Genomic DNA, 13,960 nt, shown 5'->3' with positions numbered 1-13,960 from the left:
GCTATTCTAACAAGAATTCAAAACATAATATTCCTTAAATAAACTCCCCTTTCCCTGTATATATTTGTGGGGTACATGTGATATTTTGATACAAGCATACAATGTACAATGATTAAATCTGAGTATTGAGATATCTATCACCTCAAACACTTCTCATTTCTTTGTGTTAGAAACATTTCAAATCTACTCTCTAGTTATCTTGAAATATACATGCAATAAATTATTACTAAATGTAGTCACTCTATTGTGCTACTGAACACTGGCGCTAATTTCTAGTAACTGTATTTTTGTGCCTATTAACCAGCTCCTCTTGACCCACCCTTTCCAATACCTTTCTCAGCTCTTGATAACCATCAGTCTACTCTTTACTTTCATTAGATCACTTTTTTTTTTTTTTTTTTTTTTTTTTTTTTTTTTTTTGAGACAGAGTCTCATTCTGTTGCTCAGGCTGGAGTGCAGTGGCGTGATCTCGGCTCACTGAAAGCTCCGCCTCCCGGGTTCACGCCATTCTCCTGCCTCAGCCTCCCAGGTAGTTAGGACTACTGGTGCCCGCCACCACACTGGGCTAATTTTTTTTTTTTTTTTTGTATTTTTAGTAGAGACGGGGTTTCATCATGTTAGCTAGGATGGTCTCGATCTCCAGACCTCATGATCCGCCTGCCTCGGCCTCCCTAGATCACTTTTTTAAACTCCCATATATGGTAAGAACATGTGATATTTGTCCTTCTGTGTCTGGCTTATTTTATTTAACATACTGACCTCTAATTCCATCAATGCTGCTACAAATGACAAAATTTTATTATTTTTATGGCTGAATAATATTCTATTATGGATATATGTGATATTTTCTTTATCTTTTTATCTGTTGATGGGCACTTAGTTTCATTCAATATTTTGGCTATTGTGAATAGTGCTGCAATAAAAATGAGAATGCAGATATCTCTTTAATATATTGATGTATTTTCTTCAAATATGTATTCAGCAGTGGGATTTCTGGATCATCAAGTAGTTCTATCTATAGTTTTTAGGGGAACCTCCATATTGGTCTCGATAGTGGTTTTACTAATTTACATTCCTACCAACAGTGTACAAAGATTCATTTTTCTTCACATCTTTGTTAGCTTTTTATTTTCTATCTTTTGGATAAAACCCATTTGATTTATATTTCTCTGATGATTGGTTATGTCAAGCATGTTTTCATATACCTGTTGGCCAACTCCTTGCCATTTGAATAGTTTTAAAATATTTCCTTCCATTCTGTAGATTGTCCTTCATTCTGTTAATCATTTCCTGTGTTATGCAAAAGCTTGTAAGCTTGATGGGATCTAATTTGTCCATTTTTTGCTTTGAGTGCCTGTGCTTTTGAGGTCTTACTCAAGACATCTTTGCTCAAATGTCCTGAAGCATTTCCCCAGTGTTTTCTTCTGGTAGTTTTATAGTTTCGAGTCTTAGATTTAAGTCTTTAATTTATTTTGATTTAATTTTTATATGGCAAGAAATTGGGGTTTAATTTTATTCTTCTGCATATGTATATCCTGTTTTTACAATACCATTTATTGAAGAGATGTATGTTTCCACAATGTATATTTTTGTCAACTTTGTCTAAAACAGGTTGACTGTAAATGCATGGATTTATTTCTGGGTTCTCTATTCTGTTTTTACTTTACTTGTAATCAAGGATCTTTTCATTATTCTCACTACATAAGTGTTGCTGATTTTGAATTTTAACTATTCCATACTTGAAAACCCACGTATAAGTTACTATTTTCAAATGTCTCCTACTTTCAAAGTCATCTTTTTTATTATTTTCATTGATAGAATGATTTATGTATGTATGGTCTTATACCTAGATTATTGCAATATTCTCTGCTGTGTTTTCCCAGTCTCCTATCTATCCACATTAATATTTTGACCCAATTGCCACTGAAATAATTACTATAAATTACCATTACGGACACAACCCTATTCAAAAATATTTGATTGTCTCCTCAAATGAAAGAACATGGTTTGGGCATCTTAGCTGGTACAGGCAATCATGGATCATGTAATACAGTTTGTTGAGCCAAGTTGGCAGTTTGTAAAGGACTCAGTTCAGTTGGTTAAAAGATGCTCCGAACCTGATAGAAAAGAATTGCAGAAGATTGCCATGGCAACAGCAATAAGATTTGCTATAATGGGATTCATTGGATTTTCTGTGTAATTGGTTCATATTCCTATTAATAACATAATTGCTGGTAGCTGAATATGTTTTGGAAGACTGTTTTCCATCTTAGGGATGGGTGAACAAGTGAGGGTTTGAGAAGCTCATGGAGTGAAAATTTGCTGAATATTTTGTGGTTTCTTCCTTTTTATTTCTTCCAAGATGTTTTCTATTTCTAAATTAAAATAACATGAAAAGAAAAAGGAAAGAAGACAAAGAACATTGTTTAAACACTTAGAACAACATTTAAAGATTTCCATATCAGAATTTGTGGAGGCTGTACAATGAAAAATTACATTTTCAGTAATAAAAGTCATTGTGTAAGAGGAGGATCTACTATCAGGCAAGGCTGAAATGAAGGAACCTTTGGCAGCATAAATTGTTGGGCTACTGAATTTGTTATTTATCCCATATTTGTTTTGTCTTGTGTCATACTATTTTCACACTTTGACTTTCCTCTCATTAAGGATGTTTTTTATAAAGAAGAAATCACCAACCATTTGAAGGCACTGGCTCTTGTTATCTTTTGAGAATTGTTTAAAATTATTGAAAACTGTTAGTTAGCTGCCCAGGATGATAGAGGAAGAGACGTGCTATTAATTTGAGGACCATAGTTTAAAAGAAGAGAGGGATTTCTTGGAGTTTAGAAGCCCAGGATTGGTGAATATAAGAGGAAGAACATTGTATTGGTCTGGCTTCTCTAAGTAGACAGAACTAATAGGACCATGTGTATATATGAAGGGGAATTTATTAGGAGAATTGACTCAAAAGATCACGAGGTGAAGTCCCACAATAGGCCGTCTGCAAGCTGAGGAGGAAGGAACCCAGTCCGAGCCCCAAAACCGAAAAAGTAGGGAAGCCAAAAGTGCCCCCTTCAGTCTGTGGCTAAAGGCTCAAGAAGCCATGACAAATCCCTTGTATAAGTCCAAGAGTCCAAAAGCTGAAGAACTTGGAGTTCTTATGTTTGGGGCAGGAAGCACCAGCATGGGAGAAAGATGAAGGCTGGAAGATTCACCAGGACAAGTCCTTCCATGTTCTTCTGCCTGCTTTATTCTAGCCACGCTGGCAACTGATTAGATTGTGCCCACCCAGATTGAGGGTGGGCCTGCCTCTCCCAGTCCACTTACTCAAATGGTAATTTCCTTTGGCAATACCCTCACAGACACACCCAGGAACAATATTTTGCACCCTTCAATCCAATCAAGTTGACATTCATTATTAACCATCACACACATTATGGTGGTGTTGGATAATAAGGCTTCATGAATATTTGCATGTTTCTGCATGGTTAGGGCTTTCAGAGTGAAGAGTACTGGTATCTTGGTTTAAAGAAGGTTGCATGGGAAGCATGCCTTTGAAGTTAGAGATATTTTTTTCTTGCCAATGAAAAGTAAAATCGCTTCTTCCTTGAATCCTTTTGCTTACGTTCTAAGGATAATGAATCCCAAGTCATGTGTTTATATTTTAGAGTAGTAAAAGAGAGTTAAAGACCTTCTCCTCAGCCCCCTTCCTTCACTCTTTCTCAGAGAGGATGTGTTTACATTCCAGAACAAAGGCCTCCCTCACTCTTCTTCAGAGGGAGAATGGTGTAATGTACCAGCTTCCCTAAATAAGCTCCAGGTTTTATATTCCCAGATGCATTTTGTCTGGTGGAAAGCCCTGCATGTACAGGACACAGAGCATGTACATTTTGTTACCATTTTTTCACTCTGTGGGGAACTGGTGCATGGGCAGCCACTGCTTCTCAGATTGCTCTAGGTATGAGTAAATGAAAGGTCTGTTCTCTGATCCAGAAGTATGGTGTTCCTATTAATACATACAGATTGATAAAAACAGAGATAGAGATACACACACACATATATAGAGATTTATACATTTTAGATACACATCATATATACCATATATGTACATATATATGCAGGAATCTCTCTCTATATATGTGTGTATGTACATATATATGTATATGTGTGTGTGTGTGTGTGTGTGTACATATGTGTGTTTATAAAATTGTGGCAGTTATATTAACAGGGTAATATCTCAAATCCTGCATAATTTCTGATTTAACAGTTGGTAGCAAGAGCTGCCTGAGGAAAGAAAAATTCTAGGTCCTGAAATAAAGTGCCTGGTATATAGAAACAGAGCAGAGACTACTGGAAGAAGTAATTCTGGAAATAAATGTGAGGTTTTGACCCATAACAATAGAAATTCCCCAATACTTGGCACTAATTCTACCTCAGTCTCTTGCAGTTATTAAATTTTCTCAATTTTAAAAATTATAAATGTATAAATGTCTTTAAGATGGATTGGGGTTATGGTTAGATATACTTTGAATTGACAAAATAAATTGTGATATACATATCACAATTCATATATATATATATATATATATATATATGGGAAAGCAATACAAGCAGAAGACTTTAGTGTTCACGTCCAAAGTAAATTGAAACTGTGGTTCTTATGTCAATTTTAAAATAATAGTTCTATTTTAAGTAACTTTCCACTGTTGAGCTACACATCTATACTTTCTATTGTGATTCTGCCCTTGATGTTGGCAAAGGTAATATCAGGGACCTTATAAGAACCACAAAAAAGAAAGCACTCTAGGAACAGATGTAACAAAGGAACTAGTAGAGGCGAAGCCCTGATACTTGAAATATAATGACACGACCCAAAGGTCTAGTCTCCATTATGTTCTCATTTGGGGCAGAATTTCGCTACATCTCTTCAGCTAACCTTGGAGACAATAATAGTATGGTGGATGTAGAGAAAATTGATAATATCTTCCACCTTTCATAGTTTAGCCTGGGAGCTCCACTGAGAGCCTGAGCTCATTCTGAGAAAATTGTTTGATGCCACAAATGACCTTCCTATACCTAATAGGGGAATAAATTAAATAATTCATAGTGAACAAAAAATAAATGACCTCTGCATGTCACTGTTAGCAACTATTTATTTTTCCATACTGAATGACTATGGCTACAAGTCTTGCTGTATATACTCTTTAATCTATGCTGCTTCAGACATCTTTTAAGAGAATTGCATGGTAAACAATTGCAAGATCCCTAAAAGCTCATAATTAACATCAATAGAGGTTAATTATAGCTACCCATAAAGCTTTATTACAATCTAACAGAGAATAAAACCAATCTGAACATTTTAATTATTGTATACATTACAATTATCTAGTCAGGATAGTAGTCACTGCTCAATGGGATTGGACTAGTGTTCTGGATTTTTCAAACAGTGATCTGTTTCATAAACATAATGGCAAAATTTAAAGATCATACAGCTTCCATGTTCATGATTTTAGCTGAAACATCAGCAACTGAATATCATGTAAAATAGGTGCAAAAGGAAAACACACAGGTGTTTTCTTTTTTGTCTTATTATATTACCTTGTTTTGTCTTGTCTTATCATCTTACAAATTAAATTGATCTTAATGCTTGTTTTTAACAGGCTAAAATCAGGGATCCCTACATGTCCTTTTACATATTTATAGATCTTAACACTAAAGAAGCTCCAATAAACATCCGATAAGTAGGATTTCACCTGTAAATCACATCAGTCTATGCAGGATTTGTAAATATTTCAAATTTTTATTCAATGTTGGATTACAACAGAATGAGCTATAAAATTTAGGTCAGCTATTGAGAAAAATACAGATAAAATATTTCAATTAAGAAATGTCTCAAAAATTAAGGAATACAACAAATATTGGATTAATGATAATTATTGGTAAGTTATAGGCAGTTTGAAGATTATTAGGAAGGACTGGAATCAAGGTAACAGGAGATAATTGAAAACATTTTTAGAACTATATCATAGGAATTTTCCACATCTAAATATGATGTTTGTTTCCTATGCTTAAGATTAAGTTCTCGGGAAGAGCTTCTAAATTATTAGATCACATGCCCTTTAAATGTTTAGGGAGGGATGAATAAAATAGGTACCTCTGCTAGCCCAAGTCTTTTGCTAGCTCCTTAAACTTTTACCTTGAAAAAATAATTCCAACTCTATTACAGTATTTGAATAACCCTTGTATTTGACTGCGATGATAATGGTAATGCAATTACCTTTGACATAATTGGTTTAGGAATCAACATCCTAAGTGTGGTAGATTGCAGAAATGGCTACAATTCCAGCATGAACAACTTTTTGTCATTTGACTTTGAAACCATCAAGAGCTGTGTTCCATCAAGAGCTTTATATTTCTGAATTTATTGCCCTTAATCTGGATTTGGCCATATAATTTACTTTGGTAAATGGTACAATAGTATTCATGATGCAAGCAGAGACATGAAACATACCTGTGCTCTGTAGTGGGACATGCCATCTTTTGCTACTCTATTAAACTCGATGATCACCTCCATGTGAAAACCCCCCCAAAATTTCTGAGGATGAGCAGCCCAGTTACTTCCATCAAGATTTTCAAGAACCAAGCTGACCACTATATATATGGATATGACCATAGACTACCAGCTGACTACAGGTGCAAGCTCAACTGACAACCAAGTAGGTTAGAAACAAGTCACGCAAGCTTATCCCAGCCCAACTTGCGCTGCACTTTGGGAGGCCAAGGCAGGAGGATCACTTGAGGTCAGGAGCTCAAGACCAGCCTGGCTAATGTGATGAAACCCTGTCTCCACTAAAAATACAAAAATTAGCCAGGCGTGGTGGTGCATGCCTATAATCCCAGCTATTCAGGAGGCTGAGGCAGGAAGACAGGAGAATCACTGGAACCCAGGAGGCAGAGGTTGTGTGAGCCGAGATCATACCAGTGCACTCCAGCCTGGGCTACAGAGTGAGACTGTCTTAAAAAAAAAAAAACAAAAAAAAAAACAAAAAAACAAAATTTTGCTCTGTCATCTAAGTCATCTAAATATAAGTATTTAACACCTTAAACATTTCCCAAAAGGCTGAACCTATGCAATATGATGAAATATTATAGTATTAATAATTGTTATATGATATCATTAAAATAAGTGCCAAGTAAATATCAAGATTTGAGTGAAAGTCAAATATTTGAGTAGAAAGAGTTTCAATTATATTTTCGTACATAGTCCAAACTATGTATAAATTATGCATAAAATATATATAATGATTTCTAATATTAAAGGTTTATGGTAGGCCATAAATATGCCACATCCTTGCCCTAATCCACAGAAACTAGTGTTAATTTATATGGGAAAAGAGACTGCCAATGTGATTAAGGACCTTGGGACAGAAAGGTTATCTTGGATTATGTGGGTGTTTCTGATTTAATCAAAGGAGTCCTTATAAGAGGGAAGTAATTAGAAGGACAGAAGAGATGTTAATACGGAGGTAGTGATTTAAAGATGTTATACTGCTGGCTTTGAAGGTGGAAGAAGGGGTAAGCCCAGAAATGTAAGAAAAGAAACTTTAGAAGCTAGGAAAGGCCAATAAAAGGATTTTCACCTCAGAGCCTCTACAAGGAATAAGCCTTGCCATTAACTCAGTGAAACTGATTTAGAACTTCTGATTTCCAGAACTGTGAGAGAATTCATTCGTTTATGTCACTAAATTTGTTGTAATTTCTTACATGAGCAGTAGAGAATTTTTAAACTCTCTCGTGTGTATGAGCTTCAAAGTTTCACCGAAATAGTTATGTGTTTCATTGCTGCTTGATTTCAAATTCTTGCGCAACTCAATTTAAATTCGTATTATTGATTTTTTGTTTAATATTATCTGACACACTTAACATCTAAATATGCTTCAATTTTGACATGTCCAGATTTTCTCAACAGGAGGGCATTATAAAAGAATGTCAGATACCAGTCAGTAATAATCTACTCTGGCAGAATGATCAGTAAACTACTGTCTATAAAATTTACCAGACGCTTGGATGAGAGAAATTGTGTTTAGAGTCTTGCCTGCCTGCAGGAAACATCGTTGAAAGTCAAAGCAAATCCAGAGAGTTGCTCTTCCAAGAACAATTGCCCGCAGAGACCTTTTAGACTGTGGAAAACATATTTTTGTGCAATAGAGTTTCTATTAGACCATATACCTGAGGTACAGACCTAGGGTCTGGGTATTTGCCACTGCCTGGGAAAATAAATAGAATAAAAGAATTTACTGCGCAGGTCATAAAATCCTTTAGGCAAGTAATTTATTTGTTTGATTATTAAAATTTTTAATGGAATGTGCAATTTAGCTAGAAGACAATGAAATAGTAAATAAAAAGCCTCAAAATATTGCGTTAAATATTGAGAGTTTATCTTTCTCTCAATCACTGCAAGTCTTTATTTAGGAAAAAAAATTTTAAAAATAATGAAGGTTGTTTTATATATACAAGTGTATATATATCTCATATATATCATATGTATGTATGCAAAAGTATAGATGTATATATGTGTATATATACATACATACATATGTGTATGTATATATCTATATCTATATATAGGTATATATATACCTACATATATATCATAATTTATTTTACCAAAACTTCACTGACAAAATTTGGGTTGTTTCCAATTGTTTTGCAATAACAAATAATGTGATTAATATCCTTATGGAACTGTCTTTCCAAATTTCTGTAACTATTTCCCTAGGATCCACTTTTATTATAGATATGGAGATACATTTGTAGGTTTCCTACATGGATATTTTGCTCCCATGTAGTGAGCATAGTACCCAACAGGTAGTTTTTCAACCCACAGCCTCTGCCTTTCCTACCTCATCTAATAGCCTGCAATGTCTGTTGTTTCCATTTTATGTCCATGTGTGCTCAGTGTTTAGCTCCCACTTATATTCTTTTTGAGTAAACTCATTATTTTGGAGGACTGGTATTGAAATGAGTGTTCAATAAAGTACTCAGACATTTAATGTCCTAACTGATTGGAAAAAGCCTTCATTCACAGCTTGCTTGTTGTTGTTTTTTTTTTTCTGAGACAGAGTCTCACTCTGTCACCCAGGGTGGAGTATAGTGGCGTGATCCCAGCTCAGGTGACCTCCGCCTCCCAGATTCAAGTGATTCTTGTGGCTCAGCCTCCTGAGTAGCTGGGATTATAGGTGGTGCCGCTATGCCCAGCTAATTTTTGTATTTTTAGTAGAGATGGAGTTTTATCATGTTGGCCAGGCTGGTTTCAAACTCCTGACCTCAAGTGATTCTCCTGCCTTAGCCCCCCAAATTGGTGGGATTACAGGCATAAGCCACCATGCCCCCAGCTTCACAATCATTCTGTTTTTGTTTTTTGTTTGTTTGTTTGTTTGTTAGATGGGGTTTTGCTCTTGTTTCCCAGGCTAGAGTACAATGGTGCAGTCTTGGCTTACTGCAACCTCCGCCTCCCAGGTTCAAATGATTCTCCTGCATCAGCCTCCCAGGTGGCTGGGATTACAGGTGCCCACCACCGCACTTGGCTAATTTTTGTATTTTTAGTAGAGATGGGGTTTCACTATGTTGGCCAGGCTGGTTGCGAACTCCTGACCTCAGGTGATCCACCCACCTCGGCCTCCCAAAGTGCTGGGATTACAGACATGAGCCACCATGCCCAGCCCACAATCTTTCTTGAAAACTACTAGATCCGTAACATTTCATTTTAATTTTAACTCTATTTTCTTTAAAGTCATGTTTTAATGTTGAATATTTGGCTCTCTTGAAAACGTAGACAGAGTGAAAACCATGAGTTTACAAGTGTCTTTTAGATAAGGAAAAGGTTCCAGTAATTCCTGTGAGTACTTTGGTGAAAGAGAAACAGCTAGCCTCTCTTTGCCCTCATGTGTTGTACTCTATCCAACAGCATGTATTTATTCAAAAAAGAGTAATTAGTGTATGTAAGGCACTAATAAATGCTTGGAATTTATATGTTGGAATAAAAAAATAAAAGAAGATGAAACAAACAATGAGGTGTAGAAATAAATTAGAAGAGAACTTGTTGTGTATTTTAATAAAATTTTTAACCAACTACTGGAAAATCCAAATGCAGTTTATTCCAGTGCTGTTGTACTCTGGGTGAAAATTGGTTTTACTTAAATATGTCCTTTATTTCTCAATAACTTACACGTGGATAACCAACAAGAAAGCAGTTAATAAATCAGTTCATTATTTCAGCAAATAGTCATTCACTAATTTCCTCCAAAGTATTAGATAATATTATGCAGCATGGAACAAAAATATTATGTTTTATATACATTATCTTTCATACAGAGTAACCTATTTTGAACGTAATTTCAAAAAGATTTTGGGGTATAATCCTTTGTTGCCAACTTAATTCTGTAAATTTTAATCTGGTTAATAAGCCTTGATATTGGTGTTTTCAGGCTAGGACCTGGTAAAACTTCTGAAAAAAAATTATTTATTAATGGAGTACAGGGGATGTAAATGCATAATTTTGATTATTCAAACCTCATTATAAAATTTAGTCATGCATGTTGATGCAATATAATGATGACCAAAGAAGTCATTTTGTTTACTGCTACCTTAAGGTACAGATATTATTAGTTATTCGAAAGAATGAGGAGTCTAACAACTATTCATCATTCTGTCACAATTCACCACTTGTAGCAGTTATGGAGGTGCACTCTTCATACCTCTCTCAAGAAAGAACTTGACTTTCAGCTGTGAAATACGGGGTTTACTGACAGTGTTAAACTGTAGAGCCTTCTAGGATCTGCTACAGCATTTCCATCTAAGCCATCCTCTTCTAAGATAAGTTACGAAAATCAATGAAGCAAGGACTGATATCAACGTATAAACTTATTTTAACTGCTTCTCCTTGGCATTGGCATTGTAGCACTCTACATTCCTGATTTTTTTTTTATTTTGCAAAACCAAACAAAACACTTTGTGGCAGGAGTTAATTTCTGACCCACTTTAACTAAATCAATATAACAGTCTCCAGTGTTTAGGTCCACTGGTTAGAATATTTCTCAATTCTTTCTAAGGCATCACACTTAAGTACAAAGGACATTGCACCTAAACATGTTGTTGGCCATTAAACTTGCAGGCATTCTGTAAAGAAGGACATGAAATTAATGGACTATAAAATTTGGCTTCAGAGAATTTTAATTTCATAAGTACAGCAATAAAGGTTACGTTATTATTTTTCCTACATCCAGCTTTTGTTCATAACTGTATGGCTAAAATGTAAAGGTTATCTAGCAGTAGACACAGGTCTGCATATTGAAGGATAGTTCCCTACAAAAACAAAGTAATTATGCTATTATTGAAATATAAATAATTAAGAACAACAGCAATAAACAGTACTTTCTATAGTCCAGCTCATTTACTTTAACTTTACATTTTACCTTGTTTAATTCTTAGAACATCTCAAAAGAGAGTTTACTATTCATATTTTATATATGAAATGAGGGTACAGATTATTTACATACTTCTAGTAAATTCAATAACCCCTCAAGAGGCAAAATCAGGATTCACATTCCGTTAGATCTAACATTAGAGTTTTTTATTTTCTTCACTATGCCACATTGATTCTCAACATATTTATTCAACACAGTATTTATAGAACAGGTTTATCCTTGATAATCCGCTTTATTCTAATATTAGCTTTGGATTTTCATTCAAAGGTTGATTTCTATCTCCCACTAAATCAAGTTTAAAACACTTCCATGTTTTGTTTTGTTTCGCTTTGTTTTGTTTTTCCATATGAGCTAGGCCTGCATTCTGGTTTGGTATCAATGACTCCCTTAAACACATTCTTCTCTACCCCATCTCAACATTCACTACCATTCACCCACCTTTTGATATCTATAAATATTTTAATCATCGGAGAATAAAACTTTTACAAATAGCACTCTTTCCCAAGTCATGAAAGATGTTTCTCCACTTGATTCAAAAAACAAAACAATTAAAAAAGAAAAAAATAATGCCACCTGCCTTGTGCTATCATTTGCAAATGAAAATAATAACTTATGCTCAGTGCTTGAGTTTTCTCAGTATGCACTTCACTTAGCATTGTTTTGTTCCTCTCCTTTCAAAACATTACTGTTTTGAACAAAGGTTAAAAGAATTTCATTTAGATAATAGTCACTCAATATGTATTTTGGAAATGTAGATATGAGAGAAAGAGCTTGTAAAGTGAAATAGTTGTATCAGTAAGGATCTTGATACAATTCAGGAAAACAAATTAGAAACTGGTTAAGGTGATAGAAGCGAAATATTTTAGTTATTTTTGATATTAATAAGCTGTTATCTCAGGGGCTGACTTTGCAAAAACAATGTGTATCTTTTATGTTTAATTTTGGATATTAATGTAGCCACATTCCAAGTAGTTACATAGAAAATATCACAGTTAGAAATATACAATGGATGTTCTCCCAAGATATTGTATTATATATTTTCTTGCAGGCAAATACATATTGAAAACATATTTTAAAATTATTAATTATCTTGACAGAAAAATGTTGTCCCTAAAGGGTATTTAGTAATCAAATTAAAATGAATTTAATATTTAAATTATTTTTTCCTCACTACATTTAGAAGAAATATTATAGTCAGCAGACCAACTTAAATAAAATATTTCCTGCCAGGAGGAAGAAACATTGATCCAAAATGAAATATCATCAAAAATGATTATAACTATAAAGACTTCACAGGAATATTTTATTAAATTCAGTAAGAAAGCTAAAAATATATGGTTGCAGTGCAGTTCAAGGTAATACATCAATTTAAAATTGTTATGTGAGCAATGTATATTGGGGTTAATTTGTTGAAGTCTTTCTTTCACTAATTCTAAAGTATTTTTATAATTATACATTTAAAAGCAATAAGTACTCACAACCAATAAATAACTATTTAAATAAAAATATATTGGATTTTAATTTCTTGAACAAGTGTAAATATCTGTTGAAAGCTTAAAATCAACCTGAAATAAAGTTTCAATTGAAACTCATTTATTCAGTTCAAATAAATATTTCTTAGTGGCCAATATCTGTTATGAGACAAAATATATGGTAGATAACATCTAAATTATATATTTGCCTTTTATTTCCTCCCCTCAGCAATTAAATAATTTATTTTGAATGAAAAGAATAAAATCTGTTACCTCTTCAAAATTACAGTGAAAGGAAAGTAATGGAGATAGGAAATGGCTACCAAAGCCTTGGAGAAACACATTGTCCTTGCTAGATAACGTGTCCAAAGCAACACATAAGAAAAGTTTTTCTTATAACTACATTTGCCTATTCATGTATCGTAAGTATAAAAATTACTAGAAAATGTATGTTTTAAATTTTATAGCACACATTTTCTTACAATGGATATACACATAAATGACACAGGTAGTTTTAACTTGCTAGATAACTGACTAGCTGATTGACAATGAGTTAGGTTATACCAGCTTGGGTAGCCATATTTTCAAGTCAATTTATTGACTTTTTAAGAGAGTGTAACATAACTCATAAAATACAGTTATGTTACAAGTTTCTCTGCCACCCAACTGAGCTTTGTTTTTTTAAAAAATTATGGTAAAGAATATATAACACAAAATTTACCATCCATTTTAGCCATTTTTAAGTGTACAGTTCAGTGGCATGAAGTACAATCACAGTGTTGTACAATCATCACCACCATCCTCCTCCAAAACTCTTCATCTTCCCTATCTGAAATTCAGTACCCATTAAACAATGACTCTTTTTTATTCTCCCCCCAGTCTCAGGTAACCACCATGTTACTTTCTGTTTCTATGAATTTGACAAATCTAAGCATCTCACATAAGTGAATTTATACAGTATTTTTCCTTCTGTGACCAGCTTATTTCATTTATCATGTCTTT

At 34.0% G+C, this 13,960-nt stretch overlaps 1 pseudogene; it reads left to right on the top strand.

Annotated features, from left to right (window-relative positions):
• Positions 1 to 2,035: 2,035 nt before the first annotated feature.
• On the top strand, positions 2,036 to 2,242 carry LOC129032034 (protein transport protein Sec61 subunit gamma-like; annotated as a pseudogene).
• Positions 2,243 to 13,960: the final 11,718 nt, after the last annotated feature.

Source organism: Pongo pygmaeus, chromosome 11 (assembly GCF_028885625.2).
Source record: "Pongo pygmaeus isolate AG05252 chromosome 11, NHGRI_mPonPyg2-v2.0_pri, whole genome shotgun sequence".
Classification (NCBI taxonomy): Eukaryota; Metazoa; Chordata; class Mammalia; order Primates; family Hominidae; genus Pongo; species Pongo pygmaeus.
The sequence above is the reverse complement of the archived record's forward strand: the minus strand, read 5'-3'. Positions and strand labels throughout refer to the sequence as shown.